The sequence below is a fragment of the Teleopsis dalmanni genome, chromosome 1 (assembly GCF_002237135.1).
Source record: "Teleopsis dalmanni isolate 2A chromosome 1, ASM223713v2, whole genome shotgun sequence".
In the NCBI taxonomy this organism is placed as follows: Eukaryota; Metazoa; Arthropoda; class Insecta; order Diptera; family Diopsidae; genus Teleopsis; species Teleopsis dalmanni.
In genome coordinates this window covers 10,305,013-10,330,375 of record NC_051846.1, presented here as the reverse complement: position 1 = coordinate 10,330,375, position 25,363 = coordinate 10,305,013, and the positions used below count along the sequence as shown (strand labels likewise).

Below are 25,363 nucleotides of genomic sequence, written 5' to 3'. Positions count from 1 at the left end.
TTGCAACTGTAAATGATGAAAATAATCCGATTTCTTCAGGTGGATCTTTTACAGTTTAATTACTTTAGATTTGTTTGTCCATAAAAATTCTGTTCTCTTGTCTTCTTAGGGGTTTTGTTGTATTTTATTCATGTAGGATAGAAATTGATGCAATCAAGTAGGTTTGAAGAGCTAAATGCTCTTTAGGAACAAATCGTACGATGACATATCTTAATCTGAAAATAGTAACCAAAATTGAACGTATGTTTACTCTTATTCTTCATAGCTTATGAGTTTAGTTAGGTACATAAGCAATCTTTTTTAAACGCGATTGAGGGATTGATTATTATCGTTTTTTGCATTCTTGACGTTTTGAGATATTGTTGAGATATTGAAAAACATATAAAACTGAACACACTTCGGCGACTTCTGAGCTCTGATGAATGGGTGTGTACCAAAAAATATCAATGTTTCTAACAAAATTGATTTATTTGTAGCTTTTTCTAATATTTATAGCAAGTTGATACAACAAGTTTACAACAGCAATTTAAGACAAACACTGGTTAATAATTTATTTAATTGGAAAAATATTGATATGCTACTAATTGAATCGATAAAAGTACCAATAACCAAAAGAACCATACTCTGTTTCCATATTTAAGTAATGTATTTTTCATACGCCAAGTTCCTTTATTCGATTATATTAAATTAATTTATTCTCTTCGGAGTATCTTCGTAAGATTTAAATCAATTGATTTGATTAAAAATCAATTTGAAGAATGTTTTTTTATAAATATTTATAATTCCAATACCGGTCGGATAGATACCCTTTTCATGGACCACTGTTAAAGTGGTGGGTCAGAAAAGGAATAAGAAAATTTTACTCATTTGTTCTGACCATGGCGTTGTACATAAAGCAGTGACTTCTCTAATAGGATGTCCGAAGTATTATTCTATAATGCAAATACACCCATGGCGTAATGATCCTACTTATAATAGATCAATGACGATGATATGGGGAAGTGTATGTTCACACAGCTTTGCGCAGCAATTAAAAGCGGATTCTCGACTGCAATGTACCGACCTGGTAGTTTTTTTTAACCAAATTATGTTAGTAATAATATATATCAAGTTAAAATTTATTGACTACTTCAGTGAAATAACCTTTTCTATTTATTTTTCTTTGTTTTTCCTTATAATTTTTTTCGTAAATTATTTTAAAATATTTTAATAAAAAAAAAATTTTGTGTATAAGAATTGTTGAAAAGTGCAACTCTTGGACCTCTCGTTAAATTTTCGTTAATGAAAATGCTACTTAAATCTGTTAAAATATTGTAAATTATTTTCAATTATTTATTTTTATGATGGAAGCATTTTTAAAAAATGACGTTGAACTTTTCACATTGGCAGTTTCGATATTATGTTTTGGCATTTTTGAAATTGAAAATGTCAAATTTTTTTGGCATTTACCTCAACCAAGGAAAAATGGAAAAATGGAAAAAAACGATTTTTTATGCGTGAACAAGTGAAAAATACGATTTCGTGGCTTCAGATTTTTACTTTCAAGAAACGGTTTTCCATGGAATAATTGTGGCGATTTATTACGAAAATTTTGCCTGTAGCCTGACATTAATTTGACAGTGACAAATTATGAATTTAATATCGAATTTCCACAATTCGAACGTGTTTAAGTTATGCAATTCACGCATAAATTACTGCGTTCAACTATCAAAGTCAACAAATGTTAACAGTAAAGCATTTGGTCTATGGACCGAGATCAATATGACCACAAAATTTATTCAAAAAAATTTTTTGGTGTCAAAGACAGTGGCGAAATTCTGAATTTAGGGGCCCAAAAATAAATTGATTAAGCTAATACTAAAATTGTAGATGGTAGAAGGCATTACGACGAATTTTACTAGGTTCACTTAGACCCATGGGACCAACGTCTTTTTGATAATAGTTTTTTAAGAGTTAACGGGCGTCTCAATAGCAACCCGTTTTAGAACTCGCTTTTGATAACTTATGGTAAGGAAAATTTTTGTTTTATTCACCGATATCAATGTTTCGTTTTAATGAACCAGATAAAACCATTATTGTTGACACTGATGATATCATTTACACAATTTAGAAAATGACCTACTTTCTAGACGAATATGCGCCTTCTAGCATGAGTTATTACACACATTTTCCTAAATATTGGTTTGCATTAAAAAATTTCCATTTCCAACTTAAACTGCCTAGATGGCAGTTTCCATCTAGTAATTATGTAGTCACCCCAAAATCGACATGCTTTCATAACATAGATTATGCTTATAACATAGATATATGGTTTTATGAGTACACCATAATTCTTTATATCAAAAATGAATTATGAAATTATAAGTGAGTTATTTCACGCTAAAAATGTCCAGTCGCGAGACCATGGATTTCGCGTTTTGACAATGGGTTTTGATCAATTTCTATATCTTGAGCTTTTTTTCACACATCACTTCTCAATATAGTTTAGTTTTTGATACATCAGACTTTTAAGTTGTAAACTTTTACCGAATAAACTAGGGATTAATTATTATTGATTGTAGTTTTTATAATCTATATAAAAATTAGATTTACCTGTTACCACTAGAGGGCGTATGTAGATTTTTTGTTTTTGCTAGTGTGATCAATATAAATGATTTACTATTTTAAAGCCCAATATCTTGGAAACTAAATTACAACAGCAAACAATATGATGGAAAAAGCAGGAATTTAACTATTTGACTATCTCTTATCATAATTCTTATTTGTCAATAGATTTTTTCATATATTTCTAATACCTATAATAACAATAGCAATAAATTATTTTACTTTAAAACATAGGTTGACTAGAATTCATAGTATAGGCAGGTTTTCATTACCTATTACCTTTTGTTCTCCGTCACTCTACTTATCTAGACCTATTGTGCCGTTGTGAGAACACCGGATTCTACTTAATAAATCTCACAGAGTCTCGTAAACATGGAATTGGAGAATGTGTCTATTTTGACAATTTCCCCAGATTATTCAGGAACATTTTTCCTAATATGCTCGTACGAATTCTGCAGAAAGTTGGAACAGTTGCAGGAATCCTGCTTAATCGTCTTCTTTTCTCTTTCGTTAAGGCAGCTCCTGCAAAGTTCGTTCAAGCTTTGAGTATAGTAGCATGTGTGTTAATCAGATAATGACCTCTCATCACCCCTATCAAGACTGCATACCGTTTTTAACTGTGTAAGGTCAATCGCTGTCAATCTTGATCGCTATAAATCTTTCTTAACACCTTGAATTACATTCTTTAAAGCAGTACTGTCAAATACTATGCTAGAAAGGTTATATAGTTGATGCAAAAAGTTAAATTACGAAATCTTGTATAATACTTAACCAGCATAAATCTGCCACTGGCTTTATTCTAGGCTATATTTAATTAAAATAGCAAAAAGTTTATATGTGAACATAATTAAGTACAAAAAAAAAATTGAATTGACAAACGAGTGAATGGAACGGAAGTTTTGAGCACTTAACATTTTTTGTCGTTTCTTATAGTCTTATAGTTTTTTTTTTTTTCTTATATTTTTATATGGTATCTGAAAAATTGTTAAATTATGCAATAAATTCTTATAGCTATACATTAAAAAATTTGAAAATTTTGCAGACTTTTCAAAGCAATAAAACAAGCTAATACGAATATCTATTAAGCAAGAAAACGTATAAATAGCTGATCTTTACCTTAAACCAACAGCTAAACAAGCAAATTAGCAAATAATGAAGTAAGCATCACTTCAAGGACGACATTAGTACAAGATGCGTATCTGCAGCCTCTGCAACAGCAGTCCCAGTGTTGGTGGCACTACTTACGGCTGTTAACAGCGGTGCCTACCGGTGCTGCTACAACTTAGCATGTTGCCGTTGTACCATAATTTTGAGGTTGCAGTGGAAGTAATTACATTCCGAAACCATTTCCATGTTGTACAATGCGCTCGAGTTATCGCACCATGCACATCTTTATTGGCAGCCAGCATGAGTAATTCAAATCTTCTGCGACTTCATAACTCCACAGCTTCAACCTTAAGTAAATGCTTCACTACACAAAACCGAAATGAAGTTTTAAGCAAGACGTCTGACTCTAAAGTTTAAATATGAGACTATGAGATACATATGCCCTGTTGATGGTGTTGTAGTATGTGATGTTTGCTTCCTTAAACTCTTAACCACAAGGTTATTGCATATTTATTTTCTCATTTTTTCTTATTTAATTTATTTGTGTTAAAATGAAAATGAAATTTGTTTGCAGTTGGTTTGTGTATCTTTTTATTTACACACTTTTATTTTATTGTATCCACAAGTGTTGATCCTTGATTTGCTTATCGTCTGTCTTGTGTTGACAAATTGGGCACGACACATCCTCTGTTTATTTACTAAACTCATCACGTTTTTGTCATTTAGATGTATGATGCCCTTAAATAAACTATCAAAATGTTTATGCCATGAGACATACTAAGTTTCAGATACTAATATCGTAGATAATTCACTTGTAATCACAATTATTGCTTTTATATATTTATTTTTGTTGACTTTAAGTTATCGGAAATGGGTGTGGAGATTTAGTTACTAAATTATGTGTCATTGCAGTTATTTCCATAATACTATATGTATTATTAATCAAGTTGGTTTCTTGAGTCTATTGTTTCACATAATATAAAATACATAACATTAGTTTTTTTTCATATATACTTTTCATATAGTTGGTCATAAATAAACTCATGGTCAAGATTAAGGTAGATTTATAGATCTTTTAAAGTCATTTTTATATTGACTCTAAACACAAATAAATTATGATAAATACAAGCACAAATTATAAGTTTCAAATAAATATTCATAATATACATTTTTTTATATACTTATACTAATAAAAGTTTTTATATAGTATTTATTATAAAAAGAATTTATTATAATAAAAATACAAGGTGTGACTTATATGCGCACTACTTTTGTTTATGTGAGTTTATATGATTTTTTTTAATTTAGAGAAACTAATACCTCAGCTGCATGGTTTGCGATATCTTTTCAGTCACTTTAAGTATAAACTTCAAATAACAACAATAATTACATAAAGAACATGTTTTATTAGTCTATTTTCTAAGATTTAATAGAATGAAATAAAAAGCAATAATTAGTTAAATGAAAGCAAGTTAGAGACAACTGTACTACGGGAAGTACATGAGATAGGAAAGCGTTGGATTGATTAGTAGTGTTTTACTGTGACTATAGATACTTCAATCTACTTTAATATATGTCATGTAACAAACTTCATTAACAAAATTCTTAGAATTTTTTCTTAATCAACTTTATTCAATTTTGTATTGAACTTAGGAGGTATAGAATAACCATTTACAATATTTCTAATTGAGTTCATAACCATCCGGCAATATATTTCTATAATGCTGGTTGCTAACTAGTACAGCAGTAAACTAGTGCATGGTATTTTTATTTATACTAATAAAAGTTTTTTATATTAATTATTTTTTACAATATGGCTCTGTCTGAAATGTTAGATTGTCGACTCTGCTTAGAAGCAGACGAGACTTTCAATCACATCCTCTGTGACTCCAGCCTTCTGCAGCCTTGATCTGGGCCAGGAGGAGGTTACTGCGTCGAGAACTACTCTCCCCTTTTGACATTAGGAGGTCCTCAACGGTCGACATTCTGACTTTAATTTGAAAGGCGGAATGTCTTCTGTTGCAGCACAAAAGATCAATCATGGATGCAGTGCTCCGCTCCAGCTAAAGTATAATCTTGACTTTTCTTACAACTCTGTTTCGTTGCTTGCGATTATTCACAACTCTCGCCTACTAATCTCATATGAGTTTTCAAGCCATCAAGTCACCGGAAACGGAGACGTCTAATCGTTCGCTTTCCAACGTAATTTTTCATACATAATTTTCGAATTATTGGTTAAGATGTTTAAGGTGCATTCCAGTCAGTCTTTTTTATTCTTCAGGCTTTTATTTGTGATTTCAGAACTGCAGTATTTGTTTCTATTTGGTATAAAGTGCTGCTTTCACTCCTACAAGGCTAGCTATAATTAATGATTTCTTTTCGATATCCAATGCGAAGTTGTTAGGGTGAATTTCGTAAAATAAATATTTAAAATAATTAATTATTTTAAATTGGGACCGTCCATAGTTTTTGATGTTAAAATTTTTGTTTCGTTTTTGTTGAAGTGAAGTAAAATGTGAAATAAGTTTTTTATATCTGTAAATGATGCTCCTCTTAGGTCATTAAAATAGGTGAATGCTAATATAAGTAATAGTGCACCCAAGATTATAGTTCTTATTTCGAGATCAGATTGGAGATCTGATAAAATCTGTCTAAGTTAACTTTATAAGGTACTAGGACACGTTATACTGAGATTTTTTTATACATCTATATATATAAGAAATCACATTAATAACATCAACTCAGTTTGACGTATTACTTCCTTTCTATACAAAGTTGACACGTTTTTAATTAAATTATAGTTTTATTTAATGATTTTAATTAACAACTTTTTAAGCTCAAATTCTGAAAATTCTTTTCACATGCAATGAATCATCAATATATTGATTAGTAATTAATTCCATAGAGCAATTAAGCAAATTAATAAAAATAAATCACACATTTAAGTGAATAAAATTTGAACACATCTTAATCTGCTATTCTAATTCTGTTGAGAAGATTGAAACTCAAAACATCTGTAAAACAATATAGTATGCAAAGCAAACAAATATTTAAAAAAAAAATTAAATAAAAATAAAAAGTATCTAAAACAAGTGTTAAAAAGTTTTCAAGCTCGAGTAGTTTTTTCTTACTTTTTATTGCAATTTTTTATAATTTATCTTATGATATGACGAAGTCTGTTGAAACAACTCGTCGACCTTGTTCATAAATGCTTTAGTTTAGCCACATGTAAACGAAGAAAAGCAGCCAACAGGTTAAGTATGAAGCAAATATCAATTCTTCACTACAACCAATGAAATCGACAGAAACGTTATAATGTATCTACAAATGGCATCAACCGCAGAAACCATACTAAAGCAATTTAAAGATATAGTACTTATGTTTACACTTATTTTGTAGATTGCTTGGGAATTCAATTTAGAATTTACTCTACATTCATTTAAAAAAGATAGAGTGAGTTATGTTGTTTATTTATATGTAATTAAATTATATATTTTAAATATTTTTATAGGAAATTACTATGAAAATTAAGTTTAAGTTTCTTTCTTCGTTTTTATATGATAAAAGACAATGTAAAATATAATGAATGATGAGAATGAAGAGTTTGACATGCGAGCAGGTCTAGCTACTTAACATATATAGTGTATAAGTTCCTCTTATACAAGAGTACCATAAACCAATATCGGATATGTTAGACATATTGACTTCAACTATTTGATAACTTCAGTTCAACAAATATAGAAATCTAGCAAGGAACCTAATCGAAATTATTAAGAGTAAACAATGGTGTATCAGAAATTATAGATTTTAGTTAGAAATCTTGGTATTACCGGCCATCAATAAGTCAGTAGACATTCTAATTCAATATTTCGAAAACATTTTATTTCTATTCTTGTATTCTCCAGTGGTATCAAAATTACTTATACAATTTTTAGAATTAATATAGTATGCCTAATGAGATCGTAATGGATAATAATGCCTTTCCAAAGATATTATAATATATGTTGTTTTGAATACTTTATAAAATTAAATAAATAAAAAATAGCTTCCTTACTCTTAATATAAGCTTTAGATATCAACAGAGAAAATATAATAATGAATCAAAATGCAGTTAAATAGACTAGTATTAATGAACCCGTTCTCTCTCATAATTGTTATTAAATGTGACTAACTAATTAGTGAGATCTTTAATAATATTTAGTTTTTTTTTCTAACTTAAGGCAATACATAAAACAAGCAGTATCGAAAACTGGTCTAATCGACTACACAATTTGGTAGTCGACTTGGTATTAGTAATATATGCAATATGGAGACACGTTTCTTGCTAGTTCAATATTAGACATTTACGTAGAATTTTAAATAGATATAATTAGAACTACGTCTAAACAGAAACTCTCTGTTATATATATATAAACACTTATTAAAATAAAACAAATAACTATTGCATCTAAAATATATATTCTAAGTAACTAAATTCTAAACAATTATAAACATTTTTCGGAAAAGTGGTCCTTTGGAGTATCTCCAAGTCGTACTGTCCTGTGTTGTCTCTACGTTTGCGCTCTTGCTTCGCATATCGCGTTTGGTAGTCTTTTTCCAGATTTTCCGTTGTCCACCAGATCCCCTACAATAAGAACAGTAACAAAGTAGGCAATAATATAAAATCATATATAATATTAAAAAATTAATTTCATTAAAGAGAAAAACATTTTATGAAAAACTACTATATAAACATTTTCAATTTAAAAATTAAACTAAATAGAAAATTATGTTTTTTTAAAAATATTTTAAACCAATTTTGAAGTTTAAAATAAAGTTAATGCAAAGATATTTACCGAAGTCTACTTGAAATAGTATATAAATTTGTGAATCCATTAAAACGTTTTTTTGACTTTTATTTTGAATACAAGTTTTTTTAATTAAAAAAAATGAGAAACTTAAAAAAATAAAATCCGTTAGCATTAACAATAATACATTTCTGTAGCAAAAAAATTAAAAATAAAAAATATAAATTAAATATACAATTTAAGCGAAATTTGTCAGCATTTTTATGAACAATTTTTTAACTAATTAAAAACTCATTAACTTTAATTTTTTTTTTAATTAAGCGTTAAATTGTGAGCAAAGTTTTTTTACAAAATCTTAAGTTTGACTTAAATTTGCCTTAAATTTGATTTTTGTTTGCTAAATACAAAAACCGTTTTAACATAAATGAGCGTCTAAAATCCATTTTTATTTGGTTGGGTAAAATCAGTTTAAAAGCGGCAAAAATCTAGTAAATAAAACGTGCCTCAAAGTAAAATGTTGCTGCAATCGGCTTCAAAAGAAAAAAATATAAAGATATACATATATATCTACATATAGAGTAAGAGTAAATCAAAGTGCACAAAAAAAAATATAAACAAATTTACAGTAATAAAAAAAAATGGCAGTAAAAATATTAATAAATTAAAGCTGAAATGAATGAAAATCAAAACTGCAATTCATTTACTAAGAAATTTCCATTTGCCGGCTTTGTTCATTGGCCTTTTTACACGGTTGCGATATTCATAGAAAAATTAAATTAAGAGAAAAATATAAGAAATTATTATAAATTATGTTTATTCAAATATTCAATAAGAAAGTGTTACAAATTTCGTTAAAATTGATTTTTAATAATTTCATTTAAAAAAAAAATTATTTATAAAATTTTAATTAAATGGAAATAAAATAAAAATAAGAAATAGATAAAGAAAACGAAATATTATAGGTGAAAAATATTTATGAAAGAAAGCTTTTTTAATAATTATTTTGTATTACATATAAGAGTTTTAGTAAAATGAAATAATGAAAATGGTTTCATAATGAGTTTCATATAAATAAATAACCAAATACACAGGTTTATAGAACAGTAGTGAACTACAACAACAAAAGTTAAATTTTATATTATTTTTTAATTAATTGAATTTTTAGCTGACCATAGAGCTGTTTCGAGTATTACCAAATACCCATCATCAGTGGGCTTGGAAATAATTCTTGTATTTAATGATTCGTAAATAATTATTAATCAAAATCGAAACTGGAATCAAACTCGTGTCCTGCCAAATTTGAAGCTCAGAGTCAGCGCACCTTAACCAACTTAATGATTTATTTAGATAAATTTAAATTTTTCATTAGGGGAGAAAAAAAGTATTTCACATTATATTACGTGCAGGTACATATAGTACATAATATTATATAATATTATATACACTGAAAACTTTTCTGGATTATGACCATATATTCTAATTGAAATATTAAATTAAATATTGCAAAAAAAACATATTACTCAAATTTTTCAAAATCTTTAAACTTAAATAGAGAGTGACGAATTGTATATAACTAATATATTATTATAAATATACGGATATATACTTAATTCTTGTAAGATACTTTGGAAATCTTTTGTTTCAAAGTTCTGACTGTGCTATAGTTTAAGTTTTAATGATCTTTTAAAATTAACAAAATATTTTTATTTATTTTTTTAAAAGTTCATATATTTTTAAATATAAACCAAAATTACTTTAAAATTAATGAAGCATTGCTCATGAGCTGAAAACATATTTCTATTGTACAATATAGTTACTATTATTGTCAATTTTTACTTGTTGTAATTTTAAATTTAATTTTATGCTCTTTCTGTTCAAAAATTAAGCTCAAGGTAATTTACAAAAAAAACAAAAAATTTATATACAATACAATAATCAAAATATTTGTACCAAAAAGTTGCGAACCAGAAACTGGGTTGACACGCTCTGATCTGGGAACTGTAGATAATGTAAACAAATCAGTTTTCACATATTCATTAACTTATCAAATTAAAAAAAAAGTATATTTAGCATACTCCTATGATTTTAAATATTATAACTTATAAATTAGAGTAAATATTTAAAATAAGTCTAAACAAACTGTAATTTATGTAAATTAAGAAATATACATAATATATATATATTATTAATGTTGCAATTAATAACATCGTTAATGTTGCAATTTATTTCATTTGATTTAATTTCTTTGCCATGAATATTTATACGATATTATAATATATGATATTTATATTGATAATGTACGTTATAATATCACAGAGAAATAAAATACAGCGAACTAAGTGGATAGAGGTGCATACCGATCCACAGGATCTTCAAATTTATTAAAGTCTGTACAAAACGTTTTAAGATCAGTACTAGTTCTTTATAATAAAGTGTGAATAATATATATAAATATATATATATATATGAAAATGAGTATAATTAAATCAAAACATTATTTATTTTCTGTTTTATTTATATATTAATGTATTAATGTTTGCTATTTTTGATAGATCTTTGTGAAACTTAATTATAGACAGGTGACTTAAATGATATGAAAAACAGTTAAGTACGATCACATACTCAATTTCTAATAAAATAAGCAAATACATAAAAATAGATTAATCCTTTTACATTCAAAAAATTTACATAATAAAGTTTGGAATAGATTCCTTCCAATCTAAATTACATTAAACTTAACTTCTTCGCAAAGATCTTTGTGGAATTTAATTATAGACAGGTGACTTAAATGACATGAAAAACGATCGCATACTAAGTTTCTAATAAAATAAGCATATTTTTTATTTTTACATAAAATTAGATTAATCCTTTCACATTTGAAAGATATTACAAATAAAATTTGTAATAAAATTTGGATTCTCTTCCAAAGTTACCACTCTAAAGCAACATTTTATCGCTAAAAAATTTCAAAATTGAAAAATATTTAAATTACTTTCAATTTAAGCTGAATTTTTATGAATGCTTTTATATAAAAGACTGTGACTGTATATTAACTAAGCTGATACTATCTTCTCCAGATTTTACGATATAATAGCTTATAAAAATTTCATGTTCCAAAACTAAAATTAATGAACCTCCAATCTTACAGAAGTTAATTAATTTTATTACGTGTGAAACATTTTTACTTTAATTAAAGAAACGTCGATATATTTTTTTTTTTATAAACCCAATACGAAATTAGAAATAAAATACTTCAGATATAATATATAGAAAGATTTAGTTGCGCATTGCCTCAAAATGGGCGCAACACCAATCACCCATAAGGAATGTAGTTTCATGTACTTAAGTTTTTTTTATTAACATTAACATTTTTTTATATGCATTTCTGCGCACTCAATGGATCAGTAAAGCTCTCAATAAAAACTAAGTTAGAAAATATGCCATAGAAAACGATTATAGAAAAAAGTAACCAATGAATTAGTACACTCAAAGAAAATCGATCGTGAATGTAGTTAATTAATTCAAATAATTGAAATCTTAATTGGATTTGTGTGAAGCGCATTTAACACATACATAACAACTAAAAAAGATTAAAATACAATTAAAAATTGAGATAAGATAGAGTATTTTGTATAATTGGAGTAAAAAAATACAAATTAAATATAGTGAAGTTCAATTGTTTTGCTAAAGTGAAAGCCACTCGTTGAAATTGCAATAACGGAGCGGTGTAATATGACGACTTTGAAAGATATATAAAAATATATAAATGTTTTTAAAATTATACATGTTTTAAAGTATTTATAACATATATATACCTTTGTCTGTGTCAAAAACAATGAATGGTAATTAAGATAAAGCAAGTTATTTATTGACTGCAATTTATATAGACTATAGATTGGCGATTTAGAGGAATTTTTTTATCACATACTACAAATGTATATGTATGAAGTTAATAGATATTATAAAAATTTCCTTTATTTAAAAATTGGAAGTACGAATAAATTGTCATAAAATTTAATCAAGTTTTTTATATTTTATATTGTTTTTAACAAATATTCATTAAAGAATAATATATTTATTGACTACTAGTTACTTAAAACTACCGAGTGGTTTCATCAGTTAATATTTTTTTTAATTGAATTCTTCATAATTTCAAGAGTTTCGTGCATTTAAGGCTTATTGTTTGCATTGTTATATTGAATAAAAAAGTTCTAGCAATTACAACTTAATAATATATATAAATGTATAAAGTTATAATAGTTCGAATTCAATAGAATTTTATTTTATATTAAATAACTTTTATTACTTTTTTATACTATTTTATTTATTACTTTTCATACTAAACAATATATATAATATTGTTAACTAATCACGATTTTAAAACTCAGATCAACTTATTTAAAATATACATATATCTGTTATTGTTATAAGATAGATGAAAGAAACACATAAATAGAAATCAGTTTTGAGCTTTAGAGTTACTTTAGAAAAAATTTTATTTTCTAATTCCTGTTTAAATATGTGTTTTGAATATATATTTCAAATGATTAGTTTATTAACTGAAATGCCTGAGTACATGATTGAATACTTCTTATATATATTAGCTACAACTTATTGTATTTTCGATTGGTAAATCTAGATTCAATCTAGATTTACTCTCGATCTGTCAAATTTTATTGTCCAATCGAACATTTTTAGAGTAATCTAATATTTTTTAATCGTTTTAGTAGATATGGTATTTACTTTTTTCACAAATAAATATATCAAATCAAATCACAGTTTATCTATCAAACCATATAAAACTTCTGTTAATATCAGTGTAATCTTGCTACTCTGGCTAAATATCTAGAGGGTTATAAATAAATTTTGAGACTTACCAATCGAAAATAAAACTGCACTAAAATTGCATTAAAAGTGCATCTTGATTGTAAATATCACCTTAAATTTACCAATCGAAAACACCATTAGATCACATGAGGTCAGACATTAGGTGACTCTAGCAGTGAGGTCAATTATTGCTTAATCTGATGAAATGATAAACAATTATCCAGTCAAGGTGTAGAGAGAGGTTATGAGGTTTATAGAGAGCAGTTCATAGAGAGTAAAAGTGCTCAAAAGTGCAGTGACTCAACTAGCTTCAACATAATAATAATAAAATTAAAACAAGTGATTATAAATTTATTAAATTGTTATTAAACATTTAAAAAACATAAATGAGTGATTACAAGTAAATTATTGTATTGTAATATTATTTATAATATTACTTTATTAAAATATGAGCATTATTAATTATAATAATTCAATTTTAAGATATAATTATGTTAAATTAGCAAAGAAAAAATTTAATTATTGAAACATAATAACTTGAGATTAATAATTTAAAAATAAAACATTTAACATATATAAACGAATGATTACAAGTAAACTATTGTATTGTAATATTATTTATAATATTACTGTAATAAAATATGAACATTATAAATTAAATTAATACAATTTTCAGATTTAATTATGTTAAATTAGCAAAGAAAAAATTTAATTATTGAAACATAACAACTTGAGATCAATAATTTAATAATAAAACATTTAAAAAACATAAATGAGTGATTACTAGTAAATCATTGTACTGTAATATTATGTATAATATTATTGTAATAAAATATGAACATTATAAATTATAATAAAACAATTTTCAGATATAATTATTTTAAATTAGCAAAGAAAAAAATTAAATTATTGAAACATAACAACTTGTGATCAAACTGTATTTAATAAGTATTATTATAATCATATTATTACGTAGTTTAATTCATTATACATTAATCAGTAAATCAGTAAATTAGTTTAAATAAAATCTTGAACTCATGTAATCAACTTTAATTAACATTTTTCTTTGGATTGATTACATTAGTGTTTTGTGAACCATAATTGTAAGTTTGGGTTGCATTACAAACTACATTGCATTACCGAGGCGGCTAATAAATTCGCACTTTTATACAACTTGGTCAAAACGTCAACTGTCAGCAAAATTATGGACAAATGAGTGTCCAAGATATATGCACATAAATATTTATATACATATATATTATGTAGAAGTTAAACATAATCCCGTATACATTGTACGTATATGAATCTTTTACGTAAGCCCACATTTATGTGGGCATGTACCATTACAAATGCTTTACATTAACTGATAAATTCGTACGTGTAGACATTAGCAAACGTGCAGGGAAAATTGAAAATTTAATTGAAAATATTAAGCATTTCGAAAAACTACAAAATTAAAGATAAAATTGTATGTAATCAATGCAACAACATACATGAGAAAAATTCCTACACGTTTTTCTTGTAAATGCAAAACAATAAATTAGAAAATATAATAGTTTTTGTTTTTCAATTTTTTTTTGTTTTTAATCAAATCATAAAAGGAAAACTTATGCAAACTTGTGAATTAAACATTGAAAGTGATTGGCTAAGACGACATCAGAAGCTTAAGGAAGGGTAAAAGTCATTTAATACAATACGAAATGACATAATCATGAAATACGTGTGAAAATTTTCAAATCTTTCACATTTTTGATTATTTCATTGTAATTGTAATTATGCTATTTGAAGTTTTCGAACATAAACTTCGGGTTGCAGTTGAGCAGAATTGTATTTTAGTTTTATTTAAAAACTTAAATAAATACTTAATCACAACATCAGAAACTTAGGTGCATTAACATTTTTTTAAACAAACTTCGAATCCACAATATTTAACGACTCTTAATTGTCCGCTAGATAATTAAATGCTGTTACCGCAAGTGATTTTTAATTTCTTGTTGAATTCGCTTCTGTGTGAGCTTTGGAGAGTTTGTGTGTGTATGTTTATTGTTGATTAATTTTTGACAGCTGTCATGTTCAATGAATAAAAGACGTTTATGACTTTATAATTCAAAGGGACATTTCAAAAGTAATATTAAATTAGTTTTTTTAATTTTGAAATATTTTTCTATTTTAATTTAAAGTATAATTTCTACTAAACACTCACATAAATATAAATTAGAGAGTTTTTTTTTGCAAGTGAGAGTAAATTTTGGTTGATGAGAAATGATAAATTGAGTCATGTTATATACTGTAAAATATGTAATAAAAACAAACCGTTTTTTTTATCTAGTTAATATTTTAATTAAGCATTTGTTAAAATTTATTATCGAATCAAATAATATATTGAAATTTTAATTAGAAAATATAACAACAGCAATAAAAGTGGTTTTACGAGTTGCTCGATAAGGAACATTTCTATGTCCACAAATCTTGTTTTGACCATATGCCGAACCTATTCTGTATAATTATTTCCAAAAAAAACATTAAAACAAGTTTCACTTTTTACCGATTTTATTCAGAGAAATACGTAAACATTTTTTCAAACTCAGCCTTATATTGAGTTTCAAGAAAGTTTTAGAAGCTCGGTTAAGCTTATATTTTAAAATTTTAATATATACAAATATTTTGCAATCGCATTTTAAGTTCTTTAATTAAAGTTAAAAAAAACTCAACTGTCATTAATAAACGACCTTGGCTTTATGTTGATGATCCATTATATACAAAATGTCTATTTGCCTCATGGATATAAGATAACAGATACATGTTTTAGATATACAAATATTTGTTGATAAAATCAACAAAAAAAACAACGATTTTTGTTTGTTTTCTTAAGAAAAACGTTTACAGTTTTAGCGACAAAATCTTAAAAAAAAAAGTTGACAAACAAACGAGATTTTGTTGTCATTTAAACAGAAACGCCGGATTGTGTAAACCTTAAGTTGCCAATAATTCACGTTCTGCATGTTAAGTAATTTGTCTGCCTTGGATTGAACGATTCTGCGCAAAGTCGTAAGCCTAGAATATTGCGGTTTTTGAATGCTCCAGGAAATTTTTATTTATTTCGAATTATTTAATTTGTAAGCAACTCACTTATGTAATTTTTCGTTAAATAGTTTTCGTGGTAACAAAAAATATTCCAAAAATTGCATATAACAGTAAATTTTGGTTAACTTTACTAATTTACATTCTAAACGGCTATTGCAAAGATCTAATGGTGTTCTAAATTACTTTTGTTTATTAGTCTGTTGAGTAGAATATTTACATTATATATATAAATATAATATTTTATGTCAGGGAGAGGAGTTTTGTTAGTCTCAGGGAGTGAGTATACAAAGCAACATGTCTGATCACATTCAATAAAACTTGAAAGTATCATTAATAATATAAAGTGGGTGAGTTGGTCATATGTGGTTTAACGTCACACATTTTTAAAATTTTTTGGTGTAATTAGCATTTCTAAAGAGCCCACGTAAAATAGAATGATTAGAAGCTAAGACTGCTAGTAGAAAAATGCATTAAAATCTCGTAGATCTATTATATCGCTCTTACAAACTTATTACATGATAAATATTATTCTCAAATATTTAAATTTTAAAGAAATATTATTTCTTTTTTGATTTCCGAATTTTAAAATGATTTTAATGGGAAGTGCAAAAAGTTTAATGATTTTACTTAACTTTAATTAAATACTTATATCAAATCATAAACTCATAAATATAGAAAGCAGTACACTCCTTTGTAAAAAGCATTACATAGCACACGCAAAAAGCATTATAATACCAAGTTCGCCAGATAAACTATGAGAAAGATATAGGTACAGAAATAAACGGGGTAAAAGCTCCCAACAGAGCGGAGCACGACCATGGTTGATCTTTCGATCTGCAGGAGTTAGATATACAAAACTTAAAATTGCAAATACATATTAGATACATTAAAGCTTAAACTATTGTCATATCAGTAAAATCAAGGTATTATCTGTTACAAAACAACAAAGCTTGGCAAGACGGAACCAACAAATATAGAAATAGCCAGTCTGAGATAGTAAAGTTCTACAAATACTTAGGATTTATCATTAGTAAGAGCTATAACATAAAGCAATCATAAGAAAATTTTGTCTATTCATCATGCGAATAGAAAGTTCTGTTTATAAGATCTTTGTATAAGCAGTTGTCATTAAAGCACATATATATATGCAGAAATAATCTGAAGTTGCAGAAACAAATTTAGTCTAACATACCAAAACAATGAGTGGTGTAAATAACACACATTAAAACCTCTTGATTGAAACAGGTAGGGCCTATACTCACAGCCGATGAAGACTACACCTTTATTAATATACGAAAAGCCTAACCCTTGGAAATCAGAAGTCTAGGAAGACCACGACCATGTTCTACGAACAATAACTGGTGATCAACAAGAAAGGAAAAAAGTATTTGGAGAAAATTCTTTAAAGTAGTTAGGATTCGACCCTGAATAGCGACTGTTGGTGATTCATTAAAAACACAAAATGGTTACTGAAATAGGTGGAGATATAGTTTTAAACGGCTTATTATAAAGTGCCACATAGCCTATGTGTTTTTGTTTTCTAGAATTCAAATCTAATTTAGTTTATATCATATATAATGCTACATTATAAATTTTAAGACGAAAGCTGTGAACAAACAAGTCTTGTGAGATTAGGAATGTTAACAAATCTTGATGCAATAAAAAAAAAAATTGCATAATTTTAAAATAGCCCCATAAGTTTATATAAGTAGATATTTTTTTAGTTCTAGTAACAATTAAAGGCTTCGTTGAACTTGACATTTAAGGTACACTTCACTTGAATGCATCTCAAGTAGTTATGACGCTCTGCTTTTGATGCAATTAAAAGCACTTAAACTCTAAACTTTAAAGCTGAGATTGCTTTGAAGTATTTCGCACTTATCTGCCCGCTTTCGGAGTTACTTTAATTAAACTTGTGAATTTTTATTTGTTTTAAGTTACAACGTAAAATTGAACGCCTCTTGCGTCTCAGCAATTTTAATTAGTTGAACCGTCAGACTACGACGTTAAACGTAAATTTGCTACCAACTAAATTTTGCTGAGACCGACAATAAAAGCAGCAGCAACAGGTTGGGTGATGGTCGTGAACTGGGTCAATGTCAAGTCGAAATAATGTATACAAATTTGTAAAAACACTAAAAAAACTTACACAATACCAAAAGCAATAATATATCTAATTTGTTTTACTGATTTTTTGTATCTTGTATCTTTGTACAATTTTATGCTACACAAAGAGTCCGAATCAAAGGGCTACGCCAAACACTCCACAATTATTATGAGTTATGTAGAGCTTTTATTGCTTTTCATAATTTAAATTTATTATTATTTTTGTTTTCTCATTTTGTGATTTTATTAAATTATAAAGTTTCCATTATTCTGATATCATTGTTTTTGTTTTGATTAAGATCTTTGAGATATATCAATCGGATTTGTGTTTTGTTAAGCAAATAAAACTGACCTTTGTAACCAAGGCTGACGACGTCTTAAACAAAAGTGTGTCTCACAAAAGTCACACTTATTAAAAATATGAAAAGTTATAATAATTATAATGGAAGTGATAATTAAAAATTTAAAAGCAATAACGAAGTCAGCGGAAGGAAGTGCTCCATTTGAAGGCTTTTACACTTTATATGCAAATAAACAGATTTATAATTCTCTTGAGAAAAACGCTTGGGAAAAATATTTTAGTTATTAACAAGTTTGCAAAATACATTCTATAAGAATACACATTATATGGTGTATTTTATTATATTATATAAATTATTTTTTATTATTAATACATCCCAATATAATAAACTATATTAATAGCTGACAATTTTTCATATATAATAATTACCTATAATAATTACGATTAAACATGTCAGTGCAATATATTAGGGAAACAGAAATATTTTAAAGTGCTCCATTAGATACACAACTTTATCATACACAGCTTGATCACTATTTTTGCACAATAGATCAAGCTGGTTGCAGTGCATAAAGCCTTAAGCCTAACCCATAATCCATTACCATTACCATCATCATACCTACTCTATCATAGCTTAGTATATAATAATAACACTGTCCCTATAACTACCCTGACAAGGCTACGTCTCAAATTACTCTCGGCTATTTGCCAAAACCAAGCACCGTGACGCCTTAGAGAAGAATACAAAATAAATTTCACGAAGCAAAATGTTCCATACGACCGAAAGGTGGAAGCGACTTATAGACAGCCTATGCCCAGTATAAGAGGCTGCTCGAAATCATAGGGTATACTAAGCTATCTTATGGCTTGACTGCAGAATATGGTTTCTGTATAATCATACTTAGTTTTCAATGCTAGAGATATACTATGTACATGTGAGCCTTGTATTCACTCATCTTTTCTAAATTCTGTCAAAGATAAGTCCACTCTAATTATCGATTATAAAAGACACTAACGACAATTTTAAAGTCGTAATTGAGAAGATTTATAACACTTTAATTTTTTTTCAATCGAGTTAAAAACCAGGGCTCAGTTTCATATCAATTTTTTGAGGGTATCTAATTTTAGATTATTGTTCTAACATTGAGAAGCAGGCCTTCGAGCCAAACAGATATATTTTTATTATATTATTATAATATTTTCAATTGAATAGGAACGAAGAAATGCCCTGTTCGAAACATTATTAAAAATGGAAGGTTGCATTAGATTGCAGCTAGTAATTCTCTCATAGGTATACTCTTAGATATCCTATTTGCTTCTCAATATGCTAATTATTATTTTTCCTTTTTTAATCGCTAATGATGTTATTGTCTTGTTTATTGTATTTTGAATTTAATTTAATCTATTAATTACAAATAGGATCATACGCAAGTATTCATTTAATAGAGTTCAAATTAAGTAAGTATAAGTAACAGAAATAAGGACAAACCAATAGTTTAAGCCCTTAATAGAGGGCTTAAACTTAATAAGCCCTTAATAGAGGGCATAAACTTAATTGGTTTGTCTTTATTTCTGTTTTTCCTAGAATCTAGTACCAAAACTTCATTTACTATAAAGATGCATGAATGTTTTCCAGCCTTCAGAAGTAAATTCCAGGACTGTTTCAATAATATCTTCTACAGGTCTGCATTGAATGCGATCAATTTACTTAAATTTCTAAATCAATACTTACGTATATATATAGATATATATAGTATATATATATATGTATATAGATATATATAGCATAGTTCAGAATATTAACATATTATGAAACTATATTAAAGTTTCATACATTCAAAACATAATTAATAATTAGTAAAAAATAATTGTTTTCAAATATAATTTTTAGTTATTTAATAATGATAGTTCAGCCCCGGTTTTTACTAACAAAATGAGAAGAAGATATGTACAACTTAGGATTAACTTTTACTTTATTATTTTATGAAAAAAATACTTTATGTTTTTATACTTTCCATCACACGAGTATAACGGCAAATCATCTCAAAACTTTACAAATTGAGTTCATGGACCTCTCCGTAATGCAAAAATAAAAATATTGTTATAAAAATATTTACATAAGCAAATGTAAATAAATTATTATTTCGAAAATATATTAAAAATGTCATTTAATACATTTTATAAGCGAAAACAATAAAATATAAATATTAATTTATGGCTTTTATCACAATTCATTGTAAATAACTAATTAATTAATTAATTCAATTAATTAAAATATTTCAATTGTCGATCATTAATAGAAATAAAAACACATAATTCATTGCTACGTCATTAATTAATATTAATAAGTGAAACCAGCATTTGATTGTTATATACAATATATGTAATACAATTTCATGTAATAATTTTTTTGTAATTTTTTTAATATTATTTATATAAAATATATTATGCAAAAACAAAATTTTATAAAAAGCTTTTCTTCTTCTCTCTCTTGCAGTTGCCGCCACGGTTAATGAAAATAGCATTCATAGTTTGTCTGATTGTGGTACTCCTTTCACACACCAGCGACAGTGCACAGAGTAAGTAATATTTTCCCCTACTAAAAAACATACAAAAAACTTAGGGGGCACCCGGATTTGAACCAGGGACCCTTCGAACTGCAGTCGAATGCTCTACCCCTGAGCTATACCCCCTGCTTATAAGCTGTAGACAAAATATGATATATAAGTATAAGTTACGAAGATGCAAGATCAGCTTAAGGACTTATGGGGCTCCATTAATGAATAAAAAAGAATTTAAAAATTTAATTAAATCCATTAGATAATGTACATATAAAACATAGCCAATTCAGTTGAAACAAATTTTTCTTTTTGTATATTTTATAGAGAAAAAAGCAATAAAGCGTGGGTGTTGCAAGTTAGTAGCTTTTTTACAATTTGAAAAGGCCAAAGTTTATCACAAACCGAGCGATCATACGCAGAGTCGATGCTTTAAAAATTTTATTGTTAATCGCATTAAAAAATCAATATTCAAAAGAAATATTATTTTATTGCTTTAATGCAAAATGTTTTGCAATTTATGTGATTTACATTACTCATTTGTATTTTTAGTAATAAAAAAATAGAAATCATTGAAGACATGGGATTACAATTGGAAATGTACTTCCAACAATAACATTGCTAAAAGTATAAATACAATCAAGTATTAATTGTTTTTAAAATAAATTTATCAGTTAGATACAGTGAACATAGAACAAGTGTATAATATACAACATATACGTATGTATCTTTTTTCCATTGTGCCTATCAGTAAAACATTCAATGTACAAATGAGTTGAGATAAATTGATATTCATTCAGTGAAATTATTGTATATCAATATATATCAAAGATAAAAATTACAAAAAAAATAAGAAAACAAAACGTTTAGATCAGTGTTTCCCAACCATTTTTGTGGTACACGTATGCACCACCTATGAGCTTTTCCAGACGTCTTGTCTCTTAGCGTATTTTAATATGATAACAGCTAACATGTCAACAGAAGTTATAGCTTCTATATTTCTTGTTGTATGCACTCATAAAGTTTTGCTATAACACAGTTCAAAGGTTCAAGTCTCACTGCGCTCTTAGCACATTTTAATGAGGTATCGACTAACATGGCAACAGAAGCTCTGATTTTCTTTACTTGTAAAATATATTTCTTACAATCTTATCAAAACTAAATCCGAACATCATAGAACCTTTATCCATCCGTGAATATTTTTCCCATAGATCATAGATGAAGCAGTTGAAGGACACAAGAAATTAACATAGTTATATTATAGCAATTTCGGACTGTCCCATAAGGAACCTAATTAACTCATTTCATAAAAGCTGACTAAGTCTGAAAGTAAAAAATACTTGAAAATTGAAAAAATCTGATGGAAGTAATTATGAAGGATGTTTCTAATTTATTTTATTGGAAGGAAATTCTGTTATGACTTCTTGGACTTCTTCGGATATTGGATACCAAATATCCATCAACAGTGGGCTTAGAAAACATCTATTGATCCCTATTGAACCCAACGTTTACTTAATTTGTCATCAACAAAATCAAGACTTCTGTTGTTTATTTATATATAATCATAAAAATTTGATATATTATTAATTGTAACGAACCTATAAACGACAGCTAGAAACTCACTTCTTGACGGCTATAAGAATCGTTTTCATCCTTAACGTTTTTATAGACCACTACTCGGTGTGGGTCAAATTAATATTTACAATAATTTTCCAATATGCACTGTGAATGCACTTGTTTAAGAAATTCGATAAATTCAGCATTCTTAAGTCCGCTTCTTCTGTGTGTGATCTATCGATTCTCCGATTCCTTTTTCATTTTTACCGTTTTGCGTAAGAAATCCCATTCATTAGGCGGGCTCCAAACAACTTAGTCAAGTGCAATGTACTGTATAACATTGCACTTTGACGAAACAGATGTGAGTCCTATTGTGGGATAACTGCTAACTAAAGCAGCGCTGTAATAAACGAACTCTAAAATTGTCATGATCGAGTTTTAAGGGACCCATAAACTTTTCTAAATATTTTGCATTCAAAACTGTATAACTAATAACAGATTGGTAAATAGAACATTAATATATTGAATATCAACGTTTTATATATTTTAAATTTAATATCTCTTGTTAATAGATTTTTCTTTAAAAGCTTAAGATTTGTATAGTACGTTTATTAAGTTGAAGTAATCAAATCAAATTTATGCGGATGATTCATTGTACTAGAGAATGAGACGTCTAGACACCTGAATTCTTGTAGTTATTAAGAAGTATATTTACTTTTCATGCAAGTTTATGATTATTCCACAAAATGTCGCTTGAGGCAATACGTTGGATTGTGTAGATTTGCCATCTTGGAAGCCACATCACATTTATTCAAAACCAATAAATAGATAAAATTATTGTATAGTGAAAATAAAAGTGTTCATCTAAAAATTTGATTGTAGACAATTTATCAAATGTCTTGATAATTCACTAAATCATCTACGCCAAACTGTCGATTCATTCAAACAGAATATTGGTGAAATGTTTATACACAATATATTAGTAGTTTATCATATTTTCCATATACGATGGACCATCAGTAGGACCTTTCAATCAAATCTACTCACTTCTGTCAGAATTTTATAATAAAGAATGCTTATTATAACAAAAAGTTATTTTTGTTAGCAAATGTAGATCATATAAATAGAACACAAGCAAGCCTATGAATAACCTGCTAAGCAAATATAAGCTCATTAGCTTGCTGAAGATCCCTGAACTTTACATAAAAAAATAATGTAGAATACTGACATTAAAATATAATTCCTAAAACAAAATCTCTAGAATAACATCCATTTTTTCCGTTCAGTTACTCTTTGATAGGTTAACGTAGAATTTTTTTAAAAATTCTATTCTATATCTAAAATGACTTTTAGATATATAAAATCATTAATCAAAGCAAAAGTTGCTTTTCAAATCTAATTGTTAATGTTTTAACAGTTGTTATGGTGATGATGCATTGAAGATAATCATTATGATATTGTAGGTGTCTGCGTCATGATGACCTAAATATTTTTACATTTGCATGATTAAAGTATCAATCACGTTTTTTATTTTTATTTTTTTCTACTTAAAATGTTAATTATATCTTCCAAAGAAGATCGAACAACAAAGAAACTTGAAGTGAGGCATCTGTGACAGCATTTAAATGCCAATTTTCAGGCAACAAAAAAGGAAAAATTAATTTCAATTTTACTTAAAAAATCATCTTCATTATGTTTTTTAAGAAATAATAAAAAATCGTGCAAGCAATTACTTGGTTAAAAGGCTTCTAGTCATTGCCGTTGCAGTTGCATTTCCATTCCGAACCACAATTACAGCTGCCAATTACTGGAGAGGCTTCAGAGAACACCACAGCAACGTGAAGCTCATAAATTGAGCATATCTAAGTATTTTAATCACAAATTGCGGCACGTTTCGCTTTGATAGCCTAATTTGTCAATACAATAAAAAATAATGAAATGTATTCAAATAATATAAAAAAAAACGTTTAAACAAATTTATTATCTTAATCCCGCCAATCACTTACATTTCGACGGCTCAATATCGATTTGAGTCGGTTTATGCTGAAGTTTGATTAATGATGTTACCCAAAACTGCTGATGGCAGTGAAAAATTGCGGAAGTTGTTGATTTATCTTGTTATTTCCATAAAAAAAATTCGAACATTTTGATATCCATTAAAAATCTCAAATAATTTTGCAATTACAACCAGTAATAATGAAGGTTAAGTGGCAACTGTTCGGTGTTAATGTTACTAGGGCGTTGGCATTACTTACTGCATTACTCTCTTCCTTAAATAAATAGAATATCAATATATATTGGTTTTATTGTTCTTAATAATAGTAATGAAAATATTTTAATAAATTATAGCAAAAACGCGCAGAAGATTACGTCGTCCTACCACAGCGCCTGCGACTAGCGAATCAGGGTCGAGCACAAACTTAGTTGCAGCA

General features: G+C 27.2%; 1 long non-coding RNA gene and 1 other non-coding gene across 2 annotated transcripts in view; one reads left to right on the top strand and one right to left on the bottom strand.

Annotated features, from left to right (window-relative positions):
* The window catches only part of LOC119670562, a 52,750-nt gene extending 27,387 nt beyond the window's left edge, over positions 1-25,363 (top strand). The window contains exons 3-4 of the long non-coding RNA XR_005251721.1: positions 21,314-21,395; positions 25,281-25,363. This is a non-coding gene — a long non-coding RNA (uncharacterized LOC119670562). The remainder of the gene's footprint in view (positions 1-21,313; positions 21,396-25,280) is intronic.
* Positions 21,438-21,509, bottom strand: Trnac-gca. Its single transcript has one exon. It is a non-coding gene; the product is annotated as a tRNA-Cys (tRNA).